Consider the following 14272-nt stretch of genomic DNA (forward strand, 5'->3'; position numbering starts at 1 on the left):
CATTGGATAGGTCCTGAATTTGCCCTTATATTTGTGTGGTTTATTTTTAGGCACCGGTAGGCTACATTTCAATATTTTAAAAAAACAAAACAAATTTTAGTCTAATTTTTAACTCTTGCATGTTTGGTTAACTTATAACAAGCTCTCAGCCTGGCTGGGGAGGCAGAGAATAAACCCTAAAAGCTATGTCACCACGACTCCTAGGACCTGTGCATTGATATAGCAGCAGGCATCACTGAATTATTAATACTAACTGGGCTTTACTATGCAAATTTAATAAGCATGCAGTGTGTCATTCATGTCAGAATTAATGCAGTGCTATGCAGGAATCCAGACTATTTCTGGTTTATAGTACATGTCCTGTAGCTATAAATAGAACTCATGCTCGACTTGAACTGCAGTTCAGGCTAGGTAAATATTGCTTGTTTCATCGGAACGCTGTCTTTGTGGAACAAACGGGCTGTTTGGGATCAGCATGAAATTAATATAACAAAGTTTTTGGACACATAAAAGGTATTTTGTATGAAATGAACCGTGAAGATGAGCTGAATGGCCTCCTCTTTTGTTTGTAAACTGTTCTTATATTAAAAACTCTCAAGCCACAACACCTAAAGCAAATGAAATCGCGCAACAGAGGGAAGCTTGTGATGGAAGTAGTGAAATTCCAGGTTGCCTGACTGCACTTTAAGCTAAAAGAATGGGAAAAGCACAGTGCAGTCAGAGTGGATCAATGGGACTTGTCAGTTAGAATGGCAGCTGTCAGGCACACAAGCTCGGAAGAGTTTAGTCTGCAACTAATTAAAAGACTGTCACTTCAGCAGGCTCACCCTAACCAGTTATAAAAGACTCAGAGAATGAAAGTAAGAGATGGCACAAAAAGAGAATTGCCTATTCTAAATGTTGAAAAGAAGAAAGAACATTTTTCACAATTTGGGTCAGAATTAAGCTTCCGGTTTTGTGAGCAGAGTGCTCAAAGCTTAGGTGGTACCATGGTATATTTACCCCACCACTACCGCCAACACTAACTGCAACCATCCTAAACACTGACTGAATCTTAAGGCATTAATAACAGGACAGATGCAATGACCACAGCAATTATTTTGTTTTTAACCTACAAAAGAAATTGTACATCAATTTAGACTTAATGATACCAGTTTCTGTTCAAACTTCAAGCCATACCAGTAATTTAAGCAAACACTACAGTTTTAAAGATTTTCACAAAAGGCTAAATTGAAGACTAAAACTGGAGTACGTAACCTGCGCCACCCCACCTCCAACCCCCCAATATACTGCCTTCAATTTAGATAATGTTTGGTCTGTGCAAGCTGAACTAACATTCAGTGGTTATAAAAAGAAGTTTGATATATTCTTCTATTTTGGTGATATGCCCAGACAGATTTTAAAGACCTATCCTTAGCAGGGCTATGACAGGTCACAACAGTTTTCATTAGCGTTAAATCAAAATAAGCTATGCATAACTTTTCACACTGGATCTCTCACTGGAATGCGGTGTGCATAATTGAAAAGGGCTGCCTTAATTCAAGTCTTTGTTGTCATCTAGTGCTACATAGAATGGTGTTGAACATACTGATTAGAAATAAAAAGGTTTGCCACCAGAAACTTTCCAATTCCTTTGAGGTACATCAACAAGATACTTAATTACACAGCTCAGGTATTGAACTTGTAGCTACACCAAAGATTCCAGCACTGCACTAGAGCTGCATGGGTTGCAATTATTCACATTGATTTTTCTGGCAGGGGTTAGAATAATGCTGAATGTGTTAATTTAGCACTTCAAACTAAAGAACAGATGCAGGAATTTGCATCAATACCTTCTGGAAAGAAAATTAAAGAAACTGCTTCACCTGACAATAGAGGAAATTAATTCTTCTCCCAAACCTATTGTTATTTTTTTTCCACATCAGTTACTCAAAAGCAAATCTTTTCTGATAAATTACATAGTCACTTTGAGAACTGACAGCTCATACAGAGATCAAACAATACAAATTACAGTACATGTTCTTTGATTATAGTCTCTAATGTAATCCTATTCGATCACTTACACTTCCTACAAGAAAATCATTCTGAATTGCTGATCAACAAAATACCACTCCCAGCTGTCATAACTGAACTTCTCATACTCCTATATTACTGTAATTAAACAAGGCCAGTCCACTACTGCACATCTAATTCAACAAACTTGCATCTACACTACAATCCATCAGTAACTATTTTAGTTTGCAGCTGGTCTCTTCTAAACCTGTATGGTAGGAACTTAATCGGAAAGGAAAGCTTTTAATGTTAAAACAGGCGAGTTTCTAATTGACCCACATAGATCTGTGATTCCTTAAGAATTAAGGCAGGTTAAGCACTGGCTGATAGATGATTACAGCTGAATTTAAACTGCTGATTATCTCTAAATTAGCAGTCTGATGGAAAAAAGGTGATTCCACATTCTTCCCCCCCCCCCCCCCCCATCAACAAATTTTCATCCTCATAAGAAATTAATTCTGCATAAATCAAACCATATAATGTATAGTTTCTATGCAAGAAATTATCCTGAGGTGTAACTTAAATCCAATCCATAAATCAAACACAATAATATATTTGTAATCTCCATAGATGGGGGCTAACTGACAGCCCCTGCTACACAGTGTGTGGACAAACAGGCAACCTTGAACATGTGTTATCAGCCTGCAGTATGGCACTAGGGCAAGGCAGGTACCGGTGGAGCCACGATAAGGTACTCAGGGCACTAGCCTTGAATTTGGATAAATTTAGTAAAAGTATGAAACCTCAATTAGCACGACCCAACATTAGCTTTATCAAGGCTGGAGAAAAGAGCACAGCACTTGCTGGAGTTAGACCTGCCGGCATCCTTCAAAGACACTTTAGCAGAGATTGGTTGAATAATGCAGCAAAGACTGAAGCAGGAAGAATTCAAATGTTTATGCATGATATTCAACCCTCCAAAAAATCTGTAAATATACTGCAAGCAAATATTGAGGAAAGAATAAGAAAAATCCTTCACAAACAGAACCTTTCTAAAAGTCTGTTCCCAGTTATTAAATGCAACCCTTCGCCCTTGAATTCCATGGCAACTCAGTGTTGGTATAAATTAATGATCAATGTGAGCACTGCCTATACCTGATGTAGAGTGGGCATTCAATTCTCTGGCTCTGTGCCTGCAATAATTAGTCCTTCTCTGCACTTAAGACCTTAACCTATTTTAAGGCATCTATCACTTAGCTGAAGTTGCTTGAGGTGGTAAAGGTCATGTTAAGATGGCACGTCAGGAAACACCTGCATCCTTCTGACACCCCCCGCCAGGGCCTAATGGAACTAATCTCAACCGTATGAGCTAGAGCCAGTTGTCATGTTTCAGTCATAACTGCACCTGGGCAGCAGTCAGCTGCTACAGAAATTACAGAAAAATCCAAATGTAACTAGCGCCAATTAGCGGTAGCTTTTAGCTGAGCATAGCTGAAGGTGGCATTACTCGGACAGAGCTCTCTCGGCTCTGGGCAGCACGGCAACCCCTGTGGCTTCCCAGAAGTCCGCAGGCATGTGTTGAGGGAGAATGGCGTTTTACCATTCTGTGTGAAATCCTCATTACGGGGCTGTAGTGCCTGTGATATGAGCTATGTTACATGATACGAGCTCAGTGGTGGGAGGGTCAGAGGAGTCTGCCCACACTTCCTCTTTCTCCCCTGTGGGCTGTTACATGGTTTGTAGGTATGAACTGGGACATAAGATTCATACAGCTGTCCAATCCAAATCAAACTGGTACATCAAAAATAAACTGGCAAATCTAAAACAATAAACCACTGCTATAGATCAGGAACAGCTTCCTAAAGGAGAAGAACTCAGTGGAGCAGGGCAGCCACCCAGACACCCCACTGCCATGGCTGTAAATAACATCAGCCCTCTGTTCCTTTCAAACGCCTTCTCCTTTCCAGGAGAATCGAGATGTGACAGCTCTTATCCAGGAGGGAAAAGAAGAGAACATGACTGAGGATACAATTCAGGTTGGAGAGCCTCTACCTGCTGGGAAGCTAGCTAGCTCAGGAGATGAAACGAAAATGTTAATGCGCGTCCCTGAACTGCATCTCCACTTTTGGTTTTGTGGTGCAGCTGTTACAAGGAGGAAGGAAATCAAATGAAACCCATCCTCAAGGTGCCAAGATCCTGTTATGGTAGACAAGACAGCAGCATACCTCCTTTATTCATCAAATCTTCTGAGGAAAGAAAAACAAAACAAAGCCTTTCTAGAAGAAAGCCTTTATCCAAGATTAATTTGCAATATAGTGTGCTCCGAGTTGAGTTAAATTGTTAAATTTTGTATCTATACACACCAAACATACTGTCAGATTACCTAAAGAAATGCTTAAACATCTGCATTTCCTCAGAGATGCCTGAGGTACAGGCACTCACTTCAGGCAAAATAAGCATGAAATTGAAAAAGTACCCATTTTGACTCAAAATTGCCCAAACAGATTTGAAAATGAAATCACAAATTTTATGTAGTTTAAATTGTTTTTTTCCAGCTACTGCACATCACTGTAAAAAGCACATTGCTGCAAAACAATCCACTTTGCCAGCCTTATTTTCCTTATCTAAGGGAACTGGAATCTCAGAAATGATTTGTTGTTGGCAGCTTGTGACCACACAGGGCAGTGGAGAACACGAAAGCACGAATTACTGAGATAAGCAATCAGGTGATCAGTGGTTAACTGGAGCAGTCCATACAGAGACCTGAGCAAGGTGGAGGTGCAGTCCCACAGCTCCCATCACACTGCGACAAGCTCTGCAGACACACCTAGGTTGAAGAGGACCTCCTAGGTAAAGGATGACCACGCCTTTTTGTCTGGACTTCAGTGATACATTCTGAATAAGCTGGAGGAAGATTTTCAACTCGCGGACATACTGTATGCTTTAAAAAGAAAAATGCTTGCATACCATTTTATACTTCCTCATGTTAACAGTAATTCAAATGATTGCACCAAATGAACCGAAATGTATCAATTCCTAATCACAAGAAAAGCACGCCACTGCAGTTATTAATGAAAAGCTTAACGAACATTAATGAAACTATTAAAAATAAGTAATTATGTAAATTTACACCTGTTATTACACAGACCAATAGGCACAACAGAAGGGTTTATTAATTTATACATCTAAGATACCCTATGGCACAACCAGACATAGTGCATTGAATTACATTGCATTCCCAGTACAATCTGAACAAGAAATTACAGATATGCCTTTATGTTTTTGCAGTTTGTATGATATTTCACGAGCATGTAATGAAACATTACTTAATTATAAGCTTTCAAGCTCAAGAAATTCCAAAATTAAACTATAGCTGAGAGTTAAGATATGATTTCATCTCTTCCACCGACTGAGAACAGGCAAGGCCACACATATCAGAAAAGGGTCTGCTTTCACCACTGGGATTTAAATGTTTCTATAATTCTGACAACACAATCATTTTATTTTTCCTTTAATTTTTTAATACATGATCCTTCTGTCTTATTTAGATAAGTGAACGTGTGAAAATATGGAAGCCCACAGATATCCTTTAGTTGCTACAGGTATGTTTAGCAGAGAACCAATTCAAGCATCTCGTCCAGCTGTCTTTTTAAAAGAAGTCAGGGTATCAGCCTCGACAACATGTTGCCATCATCCACAAACCTTTTACTGGAAACAGGGGCAGTTTTCAAAGCACTTCCCTGATGCACACTGTGACCCTTCTCTAAGCTCCTACATACTAATGCATTAACGTATATATATATACACCACTAGTGGGTGACTGCAAAGAAATGTTGAAATTAAATGCTATAATATTTTACATGTTTTTTTAGCATTTTCTTCAAAGGAATGGAGTCATCAGCACTATTCTACCACTGAACAGAAAGCAAATACAATGGTATCAGATGCTGAAGATGCTGAATTACTCACGTTCCTTTCAGCACAATTTTTCACCAACTTTCCTGGCTTTCAGTGAGTCAAAGGGTGTTTGCAGATATATTCCATTCTTCAGAGATTCTGGGAAATGCTGGCTTGGCCAAAACAGGAGAACTTGAAAGGAAGCAGATTCGCACACACTGAATTGTACAAGGCATGGCCTGACATTTCCAGGATATACCTGTAAAAACAGTCTTCAGAGAGTTGGCTTGCATCCTTAAGATCAAAACCACACACACTACAGTAAAACAGGCATGTCCTGAGATAGAAACAGCACATCTGCCGAGACCAGATGCTGCCATTGACCAGGCTTGTACTTTAATATGGCGGACGCACTCAACACGGGGAAAGCAAAACCTTTACTCGGAAAACAAATGGATACATATTTTTGCTTAATTCATTATTTCTTAAATCAAGGTAACCAAACAAGTGACTTGGTCTCAGAAAATGTGAAACTGAAGAGATGGATAATGTATAATTTTTCGATTTTTTTTACACAATAAAGAAAATTTTTAACTGGAATGTACAAGTCCGTGTTCATAAAGGAGGGACAAAATATCAATGTCAAATGAATGATTTCAGGATGATTTAAGAGAATCCAGTCTGTTACAATATAACGGAGCTACTGGGTAACGACAATCAAGACTGACGTCACAATCTTTGGACGGTCTAACCCAATTCAAACCAGCCACTCTGGATAAATGGCTTATATCCACTGTGACGCAGGGCACACCGGTTCTTTTAATACATTCTTCTTACAGCAACTATGGCCCTGTCACGAGGATAGCGAAAGTACATATCAGAAGGGTGTGGTAGTGTGAGTAATCTGAGTATCGACTGACTGAAACCTAAACACTACAAGAAAGATTATTTAACAGCCACAAATGTATCTTAAATACGATTTAAAATAGATAAACAGTTATAAAACTGTAATTTACTATTTTACTGGAAAGCTCTGCAGAATAGAGAGCAGCAGAAGTTAAGTACACAATCCGTCAACAGGACTTACACAGTTCACTTGTAAGGCGTGCAGGCACTAGCACGGCATGGACATAGTGGAATCACATTAAACTATATGTCTGAACTTAATGTTTATTTAACCTTAGGGATAAACCAGAGTAATTCTTTCCTAGACACATTCTCATATGAAAGGAAATAACTAAAACCTCCTCCTGAATGGAAAACATTAATGTTAACAGTTAAAACTCATTCATTCAAAATTCCTAAAAGCCTCACTCACAACACATCAAAACAAAACCACTGAGCACTTTATGCTCTCATTTCTATTTATGACAATTAACTGTGTGGGAACTAAGATGGGCAATCACATTGTGATGTTTTTCTTGAGGTATTAAGATTGTGGGGAATGAGAACCCTTATGTTTTCTTTCCCTCACTTTTACGTATTTGATTACCAAAGACTGAACTTTACCTTGGACAATCCTATCCCTTAGAAATGTTTAGCCTAGAAATCCTTTTTGTAACATCCAAAAGACTACAAAACTGAGTAGTATTGCTCTCCTTTCACATAAAAACTGATGATTACCATACCTGTTTTAGATACTCTTTTGTGGTACTAGTAATGTGTCCTAGTACATAATCTGAGCTGAAATTGATCAAAGCTCACACATTTCCTACCATTTATAATACTGTTCTCACATAATGCCATTATTTCTTTTGTCCATTGTATAACAGTCTCTCTATATAATGCCTTCTATGAACCTCATCCCAGTTCAAGGCCAATACTCAAACCAGACTTGGTGGAACACTAAGGAGAACTGTAGATTATGAGATATTTACACACATTTCCTTATTTGTAGATATATCACCCCACCCCAGAAAAAGGTGCTTACAAATATCATGTCATAATTCTGCTCATCTAGATGTGCACAGAGCACTAAAGAGAACAAAATGTCTTAAAAACCCATGTAAATTCCAGTATTTAATCTAAACAGCTTATCCCAACAAAATACACCACAATGAAGCTATTTACCTGAAATTGATCAGTATATTTCTACATTCAGATTTATTTGTCTGAATTTCAGCCAAAGACATCCTGTTCTAAAAATGGCAAGAATAGGATGCAGTGTCAGCAGCCCTTGATCTTTCATTAAAAGGCCCTTTGTTTCAGGACTCTCTGAACCAGGAGCTCTGAACTGTGCTTTGTCAAGGGGCTCACAGTGGAAAAAAACTATTTGGCTTTACACAATAACACCCAAATACAGTTCAGTGCATATGACTGACATGAAAAAAGGACACAGAACAATATATATAGTACAACTGCAAAGTATGTTAAAATTATTTTTTGTAACACCCTAGCTTTACTTCAGGATAATGTGTAAGTCGCAGAACAGCACAGTAGGCTGCTGTGTCTTTAGTTCATGGAGTGATTAAGTTATTAAATTATAACTGCTAGTGTACTTATTATTCCTCGTCTTTTACAAGAGGGTCTATAAATAGGTCTATTATCTCTGATTAAATTCTACAGTAAAAAGTAAAATAATGATCCATAATCAGTCACAAGGCAGTGCCAGAAGGTTCAAGGAGGCTTGTCTAATTGCCATGACCTGAGCCTGTGTTGTACTGCTGGTGTACGAGCAGACAGTAGTACTAGCCTGTGATACGAACAGGCTGATTGCTATGCTCCTTTACCATGAAAGCATAAAAAGCCTTTTCAGCATTTTTCTTTAAAAATCAGCTTAAGATAAAATTCTGCATTCATGAAAATACAGAATAATGATATGCAAACATCTGAAAGTAAAAAAACACTGTATAACCCATTGAGGTACCAAAGGTCATCTTATTACGGTACATATTATTACAAGAACCACTGAATTCCACTGAGGCATTAAGGGAGGCAATAGACTCTGCTTTAGTTTAACATTCAGTGCTCAAAAGATTTTTACTTTGACTAAACTGGCAACCAGAAGGATGAAGTAAATGAAGCCATTGTAAACATTCAAATATATTCAGCTAAAATATATTCACCACAAATTATTTCCCTTTGCTAACAAAAGCACAGATGCATACTGTGTCAATACTTTGCAGCAGCCTGATTTCAGAAGTTAAGCAAGACTGTTCCTGCTCAGTACTGGGTTGGCAGACCTTGGAACAGACTCAGGTTTGTGGTGGTGCTGTTGACACTCTCTCCCCTACACCTGAAACACCTGAATTTCCAAGCCAGTATGGTAGCTGGGCACACTGCTGTTGGAAGTACCATCCCTCTGTCACATCCCAATGCAAAATCCTCATTGAAAGTGATGCGATGATAACAGCTCATCCAATACAGTGTCACGGTAGCCAGGAGGCTATCGAGGGGATGCACTGGGCACCAAGGTGTGATACACCGGGACTTCCACTCTATCACAGGACACAGACACAAAATCGCACACGCTCACTCCAGGGACAATTTTTATAGAAGCCAACTGACCTACCATTATGTTTTTAGACTGTGGGAGGAAACCGGAGCACCCGGAGGAAACCCACACTTCACACAGATAGCACCCCAGGACTTGAACCCAGGGCTGAGAGGCAGCAATGCTAACCAGTGTGCCACTGTGCTGTCCCCCAAGACAATTTTATTTTTCCCAAATCACAATTTTAATTCCAAGATGCAGCTCTTCAACTATTGAATCGCTTAGGTAATTGTATAAAAGGAAAAATGAGTTCCTAGAGTAATGAAATCCACTAAAACCAGAAAATACATGATTTTTTAACTCTAAAATTCAAAAACCAAAAAGTACTAGACATGGGAGTATCCATTGTTGCATACCAGTTGGAACTGGAGAGTAGAGTAATACATAATATTTTATATGTATATAAAACACTGAAGTACAGTAACACCCTGCATGCACCCACATTCCCTTGAACAATGACAACAAATCTGATAAATTTAAGAATTTTAAAACAATGTTCCTGCTAATTCAGAGATGGGTACCTGCTGTTCACTGCTAATTGTAAACTCGTTTTTGAAAGTATACTCCATATTTCCTAAAATACCTCTAGAGAAAACTGATCCTCTCCTTACACAGTTTACTTTTTCTGTAATAGAACCCTGTTAGTGCTATAATTACATAATTCATACAGCATCATTCTCCTCAGTTAACCAAAAGGTTTGTTTTGGTTGGTGCAGGAAGATTACAAATGCAATGCAGGCCTTAATAAACAAAATCCAAGAGCGATTAACATTTCTGAAATAATGTTAGTCAAACTGCAATTTAAGGTCATAATCACTGTAAACTTCACTTTGAACATTTCTCAAAACCATACAGAGAACCATACTTACTGGTTTACGGCAGCTAATCACAGGATCCACATGCAGATAAAACCTCTGCCTTTTCACGAATCAAGCTTAAAGCAGCAGAATGAGAGACTGTGCAGATGCATTACCCTGGAAACTCTCCGAAACACTGTGCTGATACAGATTTACAGACTGCTGCACCTTTCCTACAGAAATGTTAAGAAATTAGTTAAACAATTAACACTGGGAGAGAACAGACAAAAAAAACAATACTATGAACATTTCCTTCGTACTTCATAACATTCTGAATTGTGTTCCTTATTTTAATATAAATTAGCACCTATGGTTCTGCTTGCAGGCAGCACCATGCTCTGTGGGGTCTGCAGATTTCATAAACCATGGACTCTGCCAGAACATATTTATCCGCAGCACAAACTGCTGTCCTGAATTTAACTCCCAGTTCCCCGCTGCAAAGCACAGCACAAGGCAGAGCTTACTTGTGTTTATACTTTCTTTGCATTTCTCAGAAAGAGAACCTATTCTGTTCTTGGCCAATAATATTTAAAACAAGACTTGCCGTTATTTTGTTTTCATTAAAAAAAAGCCTAAAATCTCAAAGCTCTGCAGTAGCAGGAGTCCTGCAGGCAGTATCATGCAGACTATACTTACAGTGTGCATACAATATCTACAGCAGATCCTGCTGTATTTTAGATGTTAATGGTTCTACTATATTTAAAGACCTTTAATAAAAAATGAATCTTACTCTATCTTTTTTATAACCCATGATAAATTAAAGTCATGTGGCATGGGTACTCATCAGTAGTAAGAGCATATGAGTCGGCACCCAGCCACATATCACGCATTTGACCAAAATGACACCTGAAACATTAAATACATTAACTGCCATGTTTTAATTTTCCTTTTCTTTGGACTGTAAACTGTACCTCAAAATATAACAAGCATCAATTCCTAATCTTTCCAAAACTGGAGTGAATTTTTACTGTAACTAATGTCTAAAAAAATCAAGACAAAATACAGACAAGGATATGTTAGGTTTGAAAACTGAATTGCATTTCTGAATTCATTTATGCACATGACTGCCAAAATTATTGCTCTTTGTAACTCACTGGACACAGGGTTGCCGGTTCTCAAAGGGGGAGATTAGTGGATGCTGCCCAATTCAGCATGACGTGCAGGAACGTGAAACATCTAATCCAGCACGAAACAGAAAAAAAAAACTGCCCATCACAACCCCCTACTACTATGTTTTCAATAAAAACTATTCCTTAAATCAAGTGGGCAGTTAAAAGTATCAAAGCACTACATCCACACTACACGACAGCCAGATCCCAGCTCATTTACCGAGATCCCGTTAGCACACCAGAGATTCTTTCATCTGGACATAACTGCCATAACCTAATTAATTCATTATTTAACATAACTATTTGTAGTTTTAAAGATCAAAGACCGCGACATACATCTCCGTAAGACGGACATAATATTCTCTCTTGCCCCTCTCACAGGACTCCATACAAACACAAACAAAACCCATCTGAAATGCATAAATCTATTAACAGCAGGACTCAGAAGAGCACTGTGCTGTAAATCTGTTCCCGCTCTAGTAATTCAGCTCATATCTGACAATTTCCAAGGTTTCATTCCAGCCACGTGTGAAGGAAACACCTGGAATCATTTCACGTAACATAATCATGTATTCAAAACAGAATTATTTTGAGATGATAACAGATTTCCCCGTCACCTTTTATTAAGCAGATCGCATTCACAAAATGACCACAACTTTTCGGAGGACAGTTGGGCTGGGCAGAATTCTACCGCACAAGGCAAATAAAGATGAATTAAAAATAAATTTGCTTACTTTTAGAACTTTCGGGAAAGATGCCAACTCAGAAAACAGAAGTCATTTTTGACAAAGAAAGGCACTTCGTCGAAACCCCAAATTTCCTTTACTAAGCTTCCTCAATTGCTTATGGTAGCGGAGGGATTGGCAATGACGTGATTTTAACAAACGAGTGAAATGCAAACACTTTAATATTATAGTTTGCAGACAGCCCGAGTTTCTTCAACCAGTGGGTGCCACACAATATTAGGTCTGAGAAGCCCACTTCTCAGGAGTATTATAAGACTTCTTTTGCTGAGGTATCTTATCTTCAGCTCATGCCCTCATGGAAAATGACAAGCCTCTTTTGTTGTATTATACCAAAAAAAACCTTAACATTTTTACCAGCAGATAAAACCAACTGCAACCCCAGGTGCCAGATATAGCCCTGATTTAACCTTTCGCAGAAAATGGAAATCCAAGTAAATGCATCTTTTAATGAGGTCCCTTTAACAGAAAAACTGTACATTTTTTCAATATCAATTCAGATTTCTTAACTCACTCCCAGACAGCTGTAATTTTTCCTGAAACAATGTTTACTTTTCAAAGACAAGAAATCCCTAATTCTTCATGATTAAGACTCTTTACTTCACCAAATTCTGCAAGGGGTAAAAACAGAAATTGATTTAGAATTGATTACAGACTGGAGAATAGGAGCTTCTTGTATGGCTAAAAGATATAAACCTTTTCCTTAACTGTGAAGCGGAAAGGTTTAGTCATGCTCTGTGAATTTACTCCATGTTCCAAGTTAGTTGCAGAATTACAACATCAATGACCCAAGACTTTCACAAGGGACAGTCTATAAACAAAGCATATCCGTCAAACTATGACGTTGTTCAACACAAATACAAACATAACTACAACGTGTTGCATGAAACTAGACTAATGTAATCATGGTTTCACATTTCACGAACGACTGCCAGTGGCAGGGTTCAGGAAACAAAGTTCCTGCAAAACAGTAGGCAAAAACACAGTGAGACAAAACGAGAATTCTACCCGTTTGCAGAGATGGAAAGCCCATCAAAGGGACTCCAGAAATGCACAACACTAACAACCTTTGTGATGTAACCACAGCAAGCTTTATTTGTCCTTCAGAATAATCCCAAAGGAAGGGCCCACAAAACAGCTGCATCCTCCTTATTACAGGGCCTGGTTGACTGCCTGCAGGCAGCACTGAAGCAGAGCACAGGGGATTATGGAGAATTTTGAACATTTGACAAACATACACTCAGAAACACACATGGCCATTATATGTTATGATTTATAAAAACAAGGATTTAAAGAATAAAGTACTTGCTACTGGGCAACATCTGCACATAAGCAAATAAAAATGAAACACTTAGGACTTGCAAACTTACAGTCACTGCAGCATTTTAATTATCTTTTTACAAATGTGCTATTCATGCATGCTTATTCTTCTGTAAGCAATTTCAGATGTGTAAACCTTTATACGAAAAGAATCTAAGAAATGATCTCAGGCATCTATCAGACAAAGCTTGTTTATACAGTAGTCCATTTACATGCCTGCTCTATAATTCAAAGTCAACTGTACAACAGAAGTCCAAATGAATATCATTTCATCCGGTTTAGAGCAAACTAAAAATATTATATAAAAATAATGCATTTCCATTAAATTGTACTCTGCTGTCTACGGGAAAACATTCAAGATGAAGAACACTGAAAAGCTAATATTTTAAATGCACATTTTACATTACTGTAATACATGGGGACTAAACTGCTTCTGTTATTAGGCTGAAGTAGAAACATTTTTGTTTAGTCAAGTATGTTTTTCGAATCATGTGCTTTGAAGTGCTTTCAATTTCTGTCTTGGTAGTTTTGAAATCAAATGAGGTCAAGTGTCATTTTTAATTCCTGGCATGACACAAAAAAGTAGTGTGTTTTGTATTCATCCCATCATATTTCCTTTGATCTTTAAAAGAATGTTTATTTGAGCACATATAGCCTAAGCCCTTTTCTCCTCAGTCTGACTAATCGTTTTGTTACACAAAAATGCTCAGCCTGGCTTCCTCCACAAAAGCAGTCCTGCAGTAAGACAAGACAACAAGCACCATTTGGACTTTCTGTGATCATCCCACCCCAGTTACACATATTGCAGATCCAGAGAGTCAGAAAGAAACAGAAGGGTACAATGGTGAAGTCTTTTTTTAT

General features: G+C 38.2%; 1 protein-coding gene across 6 annotated transcripts in view; it reads right to left on the bottom strand.

The window, feature by feature from the left end:
• tjp1a (tight junction protein 1a) overlaps window positions 1-14272 on the bottom strand; it is a 68332-nt gene that overhangs the window by 38685 nt on the left and 15375 nt on the right. The window lies entirely within an intron of this gene.

This window comes from Atractosteus spatula, chromosome 7 (assembly GCF_055471065.1).
Source record: "Atractosteus spatula isolate fAtrSpa1 chromosome 7, fAtrSpa1.hap1, whole genome shotgun sequence".
NCBI classification, from domain to species: Eukaryota; Metazoa; Chordata; class Actinopteri; order Semionotiformes; family Lepisosteidae; genus Atractosteus; species Atractosteus spatula.